The 10,862-nt window shown below is 45.9% G+C and overlaps 1 long non-coding RNA gene across 1 annotated transcript; it reads left to right on the top strand.

Moving 5' to 3' along the window:
- The first annotated feature begins 5,290 nt into the window (after window positions 1-5,290).
- On the top strand, window positions 5,291-10,659 carry LOC138294240 (uncharacterized). The gene is made up of 2 exons (XR_011203293.1): window positions 5,291-5,408; window positions 10,546-10,659. It is a non-coding gene; the product is annotated as an uncharacterized lncRNA (long non-coding RNA).
- Window positions 10,660-10,862: the final 203 nt, after the last annotated feature.

Genomic DNA, 10,862 nt, shown 5'->3' with positions numbered 1-10,862 from the left:
CCAAAACCAGTGGAGAAAAGCATACACTACCTCAGTTCTTGGCAGGATGAAGCACTCTGGGCACAAAGCCCCCTCCAGAACCAGTGGAGTGTCACATCCACTACCTCTGTCCTTGGCAGGATGAAGCACTCTGGGCACACAGCCCCCTCCAGAACCAGTGGAGTATCACATCCACTACCTCTGTCTTTGGCAGGATGAAGCACTCTGGGCACAAAGCCCCCTCCAGAACCAGTGGAGACTGTTATCCACTTGAGAGACTATTGGCTTTGCACTCCCCAGGATGCAGCAGTGGGCAAACTACCCATTGTAAAGACTTGAGAGACTGTGGCTTTGCACTCCCCAGGATGAATCAGTGGGCAAACCAGCCACTGAAAAGACTTGAGAGACTGTGGCTTTGCACTCCCCAGGATGCAGCAGTGGGCAAACCACCCACTGGAAAGACTCAAGAGACTGTGGCTTTGCACTCCCCAGGATGCAGCAGTGGGCAAACCACCCACTGGAGAGACTTGAGAGACTGTGGCGTTGCACTCCCCAGGATAAATCAGTGGGCAAACCACCCACTGAAGAGACTTCAGAGACTGTGGCTTTGCACTCCCCAGGATAAATCAGTGGGCAAACCACCCACTGGAAAGACTTGAGAGACTGTGGCTTTGCACTCCCCAGGATGCAGCAGTGGGCAACCCACCCACTGGAGAGACTTGAGAGACTGTGGCTTTGCACTCCCCAGGATAAATCAGTGGGCAAACCACCCACTGGAGAGACTTGAGAGACTGTGGCTTTGCACTCCCCAGGATAAATCAGTGGGCAAACCAGCCACTGAAAAGACTTGAGAGACTGTGGCTTTGCACTCCCCAGGATACATCAGTGGGCAAACCACCCACTGGAGAGACTTGAGAGACTGTGGCTTTGCACTGCCCAGGATACATCAATGGGCATGGAGCCCCCTCGTTAAGCTGGCGTTTTGCACTCATCCGGCTGAGGTGCCCCCCTTCCCCCTGAGGTGCCTGTTTTTTTTCGATCTGATGGCCCTGCAGTGTTCTCTCCGTTTGGATCGGGTATTGAGTGTGGGCCTCGCCCATGCATTTGGGGCCCAGTGGTCCACGGACTATGTAGGTGCAGTACATGGACTTGAAATCTTGGTGTACATATTTGTTAATAGTGTATATATATATATGACTAATGGATTTTTCCTGATTACAATCATTCAAATCATTTCCTTTTGTCCTTGTGTTCTTCCTCGGGGGGTAGGGGGGCTGTAAATGTAATGTTACTGCATGTATTTGTGTGTATGTTGTTGTGGGTGAGGGTAGGGGTGGGGGTGTTACGTGTTGTGTGTGTGTGTCACTCTCTTTTCCCTCCCCCCACCCCTGTGTCGTAGGTGCAGTACTCACTGTGGTGGTCGCCGCCGTCGTTTGTGCTCCTGGTAGAGGAACAGGAAGAGAATGGCAGGTAGAATTTGGAGTTCCTGCTCCATGGTGTCTTGGTTCCTCGTGGGGTGTGTAGAGGTGAGCTTTTTCCCTTCCAAGTTCAGTTTCCGCTGTGTTTTTGTTCGCATTGAATCCACCCCGGAAAAAGTGGCGGTTTGGCCTCTCATAATGGTGTGGGTGGTACATTGTCTTCCGCCTGTCTGTTGGCGGTGACCGCCATGCTGTTTGTTTGTACCGCTGTGGCGGTCGGAGTGTTAAAGTGGCTGTCTATGTTGGCGGTTTCCGCCATGGTCATGATTCCATTTTTTCCCACCGGCGTGTTGGCGGTCTTACCGCCGCTTTAACACCGACCGCCAGAGTTGTAATGAGAGCCATAGCGTCCTATGTAGCAACCCTAAGAGGACTTGCGTTGTGTTGCTGTTTTGAGCAAAATTGTAAGGTACACGTATGACAAAAAAATAAGAGATAAATTATTAATGAAAGATCCCAATTTGGAGGAAGCGATACAGATAGCTAAGAGGATGGAACACACTGCTACTTGGCTGCAAGAGATGGATGAACCTAATAAAGAAGGCAAACAAAGCATTGTTGGTGAAATTAGAAATAAAAGTGACTTACAAATTAATACAGAAAGAAACAAATCTACGAAAAATTGCGAAGAAATGGAAGGAGAAAAGCAGAGAAAGTTTGGGTGGAGAGAGATAAAGTGTTATTGGTGTGGTGCTCCAGCACTGCAGCAAAAGAGGAAATTTTGCTAAAGTTTGTAAATTCAAGTTTAATGGTGGTGGGGGCAGGACAGTTCAGGAAATTCAGGATGTGTGTGAAAGTGTTGAAGAAATAATTTTAACCATAGATGGAGATCTTAATGACCGTAACATTAGAAGTGGAACTTCACATATGGAACTGTCAAATGAGCAAGTTAAAATGGAGAGCACTGACTTGTTGGAGAAACCTCATGCTCAAGTATTATTGAACAAAGTGACAATCAAATTGCTAGTGGATTCTGGAAGTTTGTTCACACTTATCTCAAAGGAAGTATATGAAGCTGAATGGACAAATTCAAGGAATGAGGACTTGATGGAACCGGACATAAAGGCTGTAGGTTATGCTGGGAAGAGGATCGAGATGATTGGAATGCGAAGAATGACAATCTTCTTTAAGGGTAGAGCTGTATATATCACAGACTATGAAACAAATTTATTAGGTTGGCGTGACCAAAGAGATTTGAGCATAGTTCTGGATCCCACTTCTAGAGAACCAGTAATGCTTACGGAAAACAAAAGAGTTGAAGAAGTGAGCGTAAGTCTTTTCACCAAAACTGGGTCTCTTGAAGGGTTTTTCTCACAAGATAGTACTAAAGAAAAATGCAAAGTCTGTAGTTCATAAAGTACGGAATGTTCCAAATTTGATGAGAGAGCCCCTGAGACAATTGTTAGATAGGTTGTTACGAGATGACATTATTGAACCCATTGAGTCTTCGGAATGGCTTCCTCCAGTTGTAGTGGCACCAAAGGATGCTGGAAAGATTTGTCTGTGCATTGATCTTAGAGACCTAAACAAAAATATATGGGTTGATAGGCAACCTTTGCCGAACATTTCGGAAATGGTATCTGTAGAAGGAAAAGGGTGTATATTTAGTGTTCTGGACATGTCATCTCCCTATCATCAAGTGACTCTGCATGAGGATTCTAGACATACCTTTGTAACGCCTTTAGGGGCTTTCCGTTATAAGAGGATGCCTTTTGGTCTAGCCTCTGCTTCTGCCATATTCCAGAGGATAATGGGAGAGATTTTTTGGGGATATGGCCAAGGATGATATATTAATTGTATGTCAGATTCGGAAACCTGAAGTGACATACTTAGGACACACTATAAGTAGTCGTGGTATTAGACCTAAGAAATGTATAGTGGTTGCGATTGAACATGCACCTGAACCTGGCTACAAGGATGAGTTTAGATCATTCTTAGGACTTGCAGAATACTGTGCAAAGTTCATAAAGAACTTTATGGAAATCGTTGAACCTTTGAGAAAGCTTATGAAAAAAGGTGTGGTGTATGATTGGAATGAAGAGTGTAAGCATGCTTTTAAAGAAATATAGAGGTGTATCTGGGAAGCTCCTACTTTGGGGGTGTTTGATGTGACTTCAAAAACTTACATAACCACTGATGCCAGTAATGTAGGCATTGGAGCAATATTGACGCAGGTTAAGGAAGGAGAAGAATATGTAGTTGGATTTGCTTCAAGAAGATTGTGGGGTGCAGAAGTTTCGTACTCTGTGATAGAAAGGGAGGCCTTGGCTTGTTGCTGGGGAATCAATCATTTTAGATTTTACTTGTGGGGAATACCTTTCAGACTGAGGATGGATCATAAGCCGTTAACGTATATTCTTAAAGGTGGATGTGGATTAGAAGGTAACGTTACACCACGTGTTTCAAGGTGGTTGTTGTCTGTGATGGATTACAACTTTGATATTGAGTTTGGGAAAGGAAACAGAAATGTGGTGGCAGATCATCTTTCAAGAATGCCAATAAGTGTGGATGAGGTTATGGAAAGAGAAACTGAAAGTATTATAGAAACGGTTTTGGGAGAGCTGGCTGTAAGTGAACATGAGTGGGAGAAGGCGAAAGCTAATTATCCTATTATGAGGAAGGTGGAGGATACAGTGGTCAATGGGTGGAGGATTGAAGATGAACAAGGTAGTGATGTGTCTAGCTATTTCAAAGTTAGAGATCAGTTGAGCATACAGAATGGGAGATTGTTGAGAAGAGATCAAATTGTTCCTCCAGAAGGTGTGCAAAAACACATCATTGATATCATGCATCAAGGACATTTAGGTCGAGGAATGATGAAGAGAAAGGTAAGACAGTCATTTTGGTGGCCAGGGATGGATAAGCAAGTAGAGGAAACAGCGAAGAATTGTGTTGCATGTGCCAATAGCGATAAAACTAAAGTACTAAGGCAAACTCCATTAGCACCCATGAAGTTTCCGGGTGGGCCTTGGGAGAAGCTGGCTGTAGACTTTATTGGTCAGGTTTCCAGGCTGGGTGCGAGGAGTAGGTATATAATGTCGTTAGTGGATTATCACACTAAATGGTTTGTTATCAAAATAGTCAATCAGGTAAATACTTAAAAAGTTATAGAATTCTTTGAAGAAACTTTCATGGAAGAAGGGATTCCCAAAACAATTGTATCGGATAGTGACCTGCAATTTGTGTCATTAGAGATGACTGATTATTTGCAGAAGATGGGAATCATCCATGAAAGAGTTGCTCTGTTCCGTCCACAGGCCAATGGTTTGGTATAAAGGGTAAATCGTATAGTGATGGAGAATATTCAGTTATCATTGACCAATCATCTTCCTTGGAGAAGGGAGTTGAACAAAATGATGCTGACATACTGTACAACTCAACATTTGATAACAGGAGTGTTACCATTTGTATCTTTAAAAGGGAGAGAGCCTGGTGTGAAAGAGTGTCCTATGTGGTTAAAAACAAAAGAAACAGTATCAGTGGACAGAGAAACGGTAAGAGGAAAAGTCGAAAAAATGCAAAGGAAGAACATCCAACATTATAACAAGAGAATGGATGTGAAACGCTGTCACATAGAAAAGGGTGATTGGGTGGTGATGAGGAAAGGTGGAATTGTCTTAAAAGGGGATAGCAGATTGTAATGGGTTCTTTATCCCTGAAGCAATAAAAAGGGATATTGGAATAATATAACAGGCGCAGAAGGTGGGGGATTTATCTAATTTATTTGTGCTTTGGTTTTAAGGATGGCTTTTATATCCCCTGTTTCTTGTTCACAAGGATAACGTACTTGCAGTCCCAAAATAATTAACAAAAGTCCCCTTTTTCCTTCTCTTTCAGGGTTTTGATGATAGTCCATAAGTGACCAGGTCCAGCTTTGGGAAGGTCTCCGATCTTCCTCTACGTCAGTGGGCCAGGCTCTCCAAAGAAATAGAAACAAGGATAACAAAACAGGTAAGTGGGATATATATATGAGGTAAGTATATAGGGTTAGTAGGGTGGTGGGGGGAAATAGGTATAAGTGAAGGGAAGTGAGGGTTTAACTGTCTTTTAAGTTGTGGTTCCCCCTATAGGTGTTCTCAGACTTTCCCTTCTATGTAGGAATCCTCTGGCGGTTGGTTTCCTTGTGAGGTTAGGTTCACTTTAGGGCTCTCTGTCATATGGTCTCCCCTTCCCTGCAGGACCTCCCTTTCTTTCCCTTATCCCCCCCTTTTCCTAATAACCACCCTCTCGCAAAGCCCCAGCTGTGGTACGAATGTACCTGAGGTGGCCACGCCCCTCCGGGGACGCAGCCGGCACTTTGGCAGTCTCCCGGCTTCTCTCCGACGGGGGCGGGAGTGCCCCGGGACCTTTCTCTCTCTCTCGGGGTCTCTGCTCCTTCGACGGGGTCCTTCCTTTCCGTCCTCGGCGTCCGGGTTTCCTTTTCCTCCGGCCGCGCTCGTCGAGCGTCTACATCCGTCTCCTCCTCTCCCTCTCCCTTTGGTCCGTCTTTTCTTTCGGTTGTCGTCCAGACGCCGAAGGCGTCTGACGTCACAGGCTTGCGTCCCTCACGAGTGTGTCGGGCCCCCTTAATGGCGTTCGGCACAATGTCACGAGAACCGGCGTCCGGAGACGTCCGGTTACACATCCCCTCCCATGAATGGGGCTGTTCGAGACCCAAAGGTCCCGGGAACCGGGACAAATAGTCAGCCTGTCCCATAAGATCACCAGGGAGATGGCAAACCTGGAAGGAGAAAGGTTGAAGCTCCATAAACCATCTCAATATGCGGCTGTTAGTATTCTTATATCTCGAGAGCCAGGTGAGGGGAGCGTGATCCGTATATAATAGAAAGGATCTTCCTAGGAGGTAATATTGGAGGCACTCAAGTGCCCACTTGATGGCGAGACATTCTCGTTCAATAATGGGATAGTTTCTCTCCCTGGGAAAAAGTTTACGGCTAATAAAGACCACGGGGTGACTAATATCACTCTCATCTTTCTGGAAAAGTACGGCCCCCAGACCCACGTCTGAGGCATCCGTTTGGAGGTGAAAGGGGATAGTGAAGTCAGGACATTTTAAAATTGGTTGGGTAGTGAGATACCTTTGTAGGGTATGGTAACTATGGGACTGTACTGGGTTTAAATTCGTGATATTCTTTGGCTGTCCTTTCCTCAGGAGATCGGTTAGGGGGGCGGCCACGGTGGAATAATGGGGTATAAATCTTCGATAATAGCCTACCAAGCCTAAGAATGACCGGACCTCCTTTTTCGTTGTGGGTGTCTCTATCCGTAGGATGGCTTCAACTTTATTAATTTGTGGTCGAAGTATACCTTTCCCTATATGATATCCTAGATAAGAGATCTCATTGAACGCCAATCGGCTTTTGGAGGCGTTGGCTGTTAATCCAGCCCCTAGTAACGCTGTAAAGATTTTGTTTAAATGTGTCAAGTGGTCCTCCCAAGTCTCGCTGTGGATAACGATATCATCCAGATACGCGGCAGCGTACCTGGTATGAGGTCGTAGAATGGTGTCGATGAGACGCTGGAAGGTGACGGGTGCCCCATGTAACCCGAAAGGGAGAACATTAAAATGGTATAACCCAGAGGGAGTAGCGAAGGCCGTTTTCTCTTTATCTTCTGGCGTCAAGGGAATCTGCCAGTAGCCTTTGGTCAAGTCGAGGGTAGACATGTACTTAGCTTTTCCCAACTTCTCTAAGAGTTCGTCCACCCTTGGAAGGGGATATGTGTCAAACTGGGATATAGAATTGACTTGTCTAAAGTCAATACAGAAACGTATAGACCCATCTGGCTTTGGCACTAATACCACCGGTGAACACCAGGGACTCTGGGAAGGCTCTATAACGCCTAGGTCTAACATTTTTTCTATTTCGTTTTCTACCAGGATCTTTCTAGCTTCAGGGATACGATATGGCCGTAGGCGTATGACCTTGCCAGGTGGGGTTATGATTTGATGATGCACCAGCTTGGTCTTGCCAGGTATCGAGGAGAACACATGGGCATGATCATGGAGGAGCTGGGCTAATTGCTCACTCTGTTGGATCGAGATTTCGCTATTTATGGGAGGCACCTCGGTTCCGCTAGGATGCTCAGTGGGACACCACCCTATCTCCAATTCTTTAACAGTGTTAACTAGGCATCCCCTGGTTGGTTCTCCCTGTGGCTCTTCCCACTTTTTTAATAGATTGACATGAAAGATCTGTGACCGGTTGGAACTATCTGTGAGCTGGACCTTATAGGTCACAGGTGTTATTACCCCTATCACTTTATAGGGTCCCTGCCACTTTGCCAGCAACTTGTTGTCTGAACTGGGGAGAAGCACTAACACCTTATCACCTAGGGAAAAGGTCCTTAACGTGGTATTCCTGTCGTAATATCTCTTCTGCTTTTCTTGAGCCTTCTCCATATGTTCCCTTACATTTTCCCACACAGTTTGGATGTTGGTTTTTAACTCCTGGGTATACTCTAAGAGGGATTTTTCTCCATCCTCCTCCTCCCATAACTCTGCAGCCATATCTAACAAGGTCCTGGGCTGTCGTCCGAACAATAATTCAAATGGACTATGGCCCGTGGATGCTTGCTCATGGGTCCGGATAGCGTATAACACTAAGGGGAGTTTTCTATCCCAGTCCTTACCTGTCTCTGAAATAGATTTCTTTAGGAGAGTTTTCAGAGTGCGGTTATACCTTTCCACCAAACCATCCGTTTGAGGATGATAAACCGCTGTCCGTAACTGTTTGATCCCCAGAAGTTGACATATTTGTGACATCAAGTTGGACATGAACTGGGTACCTTGGTCTGTTAAGATTTCTCGGGGAAAGCCTATTCGGGAGAAGAACCCTATCATTGCATGGGCTACGCTCTTGGAGTTAATACTGCTGAGTGGGATGGCTTCTGGGTATCTGGTGGCATAGTCTACCAATACTAGTATATAACGGTATCCTCTAGAAGAAGGTAGGAGAGGGCCTACAATGTCCATGCCTATTCTTGAAAAAGGGATGTCTATAATGGGCAACGGTTGCAAGAGAGCTCTTCTTTTGGGACCAGGATCAATCATTTGGCATTTAGGACATTGTTGACAGAACCTCCTAATCTGTGAAAAGACCCCTGGCCAGTAAAACTTCCTCAACAGATATTCTTCTGTTTTCTCCCTGCCGTAGTGACCCCCCCCCGGCTGGCTATGGGCTAGGTGTAGGACTTGTGGTCTATAAGGTTCGGGGACTAATAGCTGCTTCTTTTCTTCTCGGTTATTACCAGTGACACGGTATAACAGATTTTTGATTATGGTAAAAGAAGGGCTTTTGTCTTGGGGGTTCCGGGGTCGGGCACTTTTCCAGGCATGGATCAAACTTGGATCTTCTCTTTGACAACTACGGAATGGGGGAAGGTCAGTAAGAGTAAGGACCTTTGTAATTACCATATTTGTGCTCATGTTTCCTTGTGGATAGACTTTTCGGGTTTCTCTTTTTTCTTTTCGGGAGGGTCGGTATCTAACCACCGGTGGGGTTAAAGGCGTACTAGAAAAAGGAGCGCTTTCCCACCATGTACTCATGTCTTCAGAATCTTTTGTACTGTCAAGAAGTTCCGAAAAGTCAGGGAAGTCGGTTCCTATGATGGCTTCTTCGACTAGTCGTTCCACCACCCCCATCCTTATGGGGACTTCTTTTCCGTCCCAGGACAAGGTTGTCCAGATTAGGGGGTATTCTCTCGTATCTCCATGAATACAACATATGGATACCGTAAGTCCTGAAGCAAAAGGTTTTTTTTCCAATAAATCAGCACGAATTACAGATTGACTGCAACCTGAGTCGATGAGCGCCACTGTGGTTCTTCCATTAATAACAAGTCTCTTCTTGTATCGGGTTTCCTTTCCCCCTGTATAGAAGACTCTCCCCCTAGTGACTCCTATTTCCATCGGTTCTGATTTTTCAGTTTTCAGCGGGCAAACCCGGGCGATAAGTCCCCACTCTCCACAGCTAAAACACTGGGGTTGTTGCATATAGGGTCTTTCTGGTCCTCTAAATTTTCCCGGATCCTCGGTTGGTTTTCGCCCTAGGGATGGGGAGGGCCCGAGGTTCTGTCGGCTGGGGTTAAGTGTTGACCGTACGGGAGGGATTTTGAACTCGAGGGAGCGGTGAAAGGCACAGGCTAATTCAATAGTGGTGTTAGTATCTGGACTTGGGTGTTGCTTGATCCAATTACGGGTATTGGTAGGTAGGGCATCTAGATATTGTTCCAAGAGAACAACCTCAATGATATCCTCCCTATTGGTCCCAATGGGACCTAGCCATTTGAGTCCTAAGTCCTTAATTCGAAAATATAGGGCCCGGGGATTCTCGGAGGGTCCCCATTTGGCTTTCCTAAACCGGACCCGATAATGTTCTGTATCAAACCCCTCCCGCTCTAGGATACTCTTCTTAATATCCTGATAGGGTGTTGTTCCGCCTGGGTTTACCGCTTGATAAGCCGCTTGGAGAGTTCCTGTCAATAGCGGGGCGATGTATTGGCCCCACCTATCCTGGGGCCAGGTGGCGGAAGTAGCAACCCGCTCGAAATTCGTGAAAAAGGCATCCGGGTCTTCGCCTTCCTGATATCGCTGCAGGACCGAACTGGGTACGTTCGGATGCACCCGGGTGGCGGCAATAGTGTCCGTGAGGTTTTTGATTGCAGTCTCATGGACCAACTGATTGTTGGCCATGATAGTGGCCTGACTTTTAAGAGCGCTTTGTAGGGCCTCCCTTTCCACTTTAGCCTCCTTCTGTTGCTCTTCCCACACTACTTGCAGATGTCTCTGCCCTGCGGCTAGCTGCTGCATCATCTCTGATAGGGTGGGTGTGCCCTCCATCGTCTTTGGTTACCTGAAGTTGTTCCAATATCCCACTTCTGACACCACTGTAATGGGTTCTTTATCCCTGAAGCAATAAAAAGGGATATTGGAATAATATAACAGGCGCAGAAGGTGGGGGATTTATCTAATTTATTCGTGCTTTGGTTTTAAGGATGGCTTTTTTATCCCCTGTTTCTTGTTCACAAGGATAACGTACTTGCAGTCCCAAAATAATTAACAAAAGTCCCCTTTTTCCTTCTCTTTCAGGGTTTTGATGATAGTCCATAAGTGACCAGGTCCAGCTTTGGGAAGGTCTCCGATCTTCCTCTACGTCAGTGGGCCAGGCTCTCCAAAGAAATAGAAACAAGGATAACAAAACAGGTAAGTGGGTTATATATATGAGGTAAGTATATAGGGTTAGTAGGGTGGTGGGGGGAAATAGGTATAAGTGAAGGGAAGTGAGGGTTTAACTGTCTTTTAAGTTGTGGTTCCCCCTATAGGTGTTCTCAGACTTTCCCTTCTATGTAGGAATCCTCTGGCGGTTGGTTTCCTTGTGAGGTTAGGTTCACTTTAGGGCTCTCTGT

Source organism: Pleurodeles waltl, chromosome 4_2 (assembly GCF_031143425.1).
Source record: "Pleurodeles waltl isolate 20211129_DDA chromosome 4_2, aPleWal1.hap1.20221129, whole genome shotgun sequence".
In the NCBI taxonomy this organism is placed as follows: domain Eukaryota; kingdom Metazoa; phylum Chordata; class Amphibia; order Caudata; family Salamandridae; genus Pleurodeles; species Pleurodeles waltl.
This window is presented reverse-complemented; position numbering and strand designations above follow the sequence as displayed.